The sequence below is a fragment of the Microtus ochrogaster genome, linkage group LG4, assembly GCF_000317375.1.
Source record: "Microtus ochrogaster isolate Prairie Vole_2 linkage group LG4, MicOch1.0, whole genome shotgun sequence".
Classification (NCBI taxonomy): domain Eukaryota; kingdom Metazoa; phylum Chordata; class Mammalia; order Rodentia; family Cricetidae; genus Microtus; species Microtus ochrogaster.
In genome coordinates, this window is record NC_022030.1 from 34,915,859 (window position 1) to 34,916,885 (window position 1,027).

Below are 1,027 nucleotides of genomic sequence, written 5' to 3' on the forward strand. Positions count from 1 at the left end.
GTAACAAATACAGGAGAATTCCAAGGACTGGTCAATTCAATATGTTGAGCATTTAGCTGTTCCTATACTAGCTGTTCTAATTTTTCTGATGTCAAAGGCCATTGTTCCACCCACGCAGGTTTGTCAATTAGTCCTTTTAAAGGTAGGGCTGTTGATCCTTTGAAAGACCAACAGCGGTTGTGCCCTGCTAATGTACAACCTGAATAATCTGTGACTGTTTTTGATACTACATTTCAATATTTCTCTCAGAAGCTTTATTTTATGGTTTGTTTCTGAGATCGGAGGAATACTAACCTGTGCTTTTCATTGCTGTAACAAATCACATTCCCATAAATTCATTGGCCTGTTAGCCACATATGGTTTTAATTTCCCTATCTGTTCATCTGACCCTATACACTCTACCCATCTTGTACTTTGTTTTACCTGAGATAAAATTCCAATCCCTAGAAGCTAAATATTTACCTACTGAAGAGGCTAATCTGGATGCCAAGATTTTGGTGAAATTTTTGTTACATCTGTTCCTGTGTCTATCCATTTATTCATATTTTTAGTTTTGATCTTTGATCATTTATAGAAGTTCTCCTAAATACTTGTTTTCTGGTCTCTCCTGAACTTTTGGTTATATTTATAGAAGTTGTTCTGTCTTTGTCATCTCCAGAGTGGCATGGTTTTTAACAACAGGTATTAAGTTTGTTAATTGCACTGTGGATGAGTTTCTCCAAAGCTGACAGGGAATAATTTTACCAAATTTGATAGTGGGTCCTGTGGAAGGCTCCCCAAGGCATTTCCCAAATGGCAAAGAGCTACCTTGTCTGTCTCTTGTTGATCTGTTTTCATTAGTCCAATGCTGGCCTTTGCCACACCTTCTGCATACTCCAAAAGATGAGGTCTTCTATTTGGATTATGTCTAGAAAAAAAAACATTGTTTCTAGGAACTCCCTGACTACAGTAACTTTTCAGATGACCTTGCTCACCACAATTAAAACACCTAACATTTTGATTTTTCTTAAAATTTTTAGAAACCACT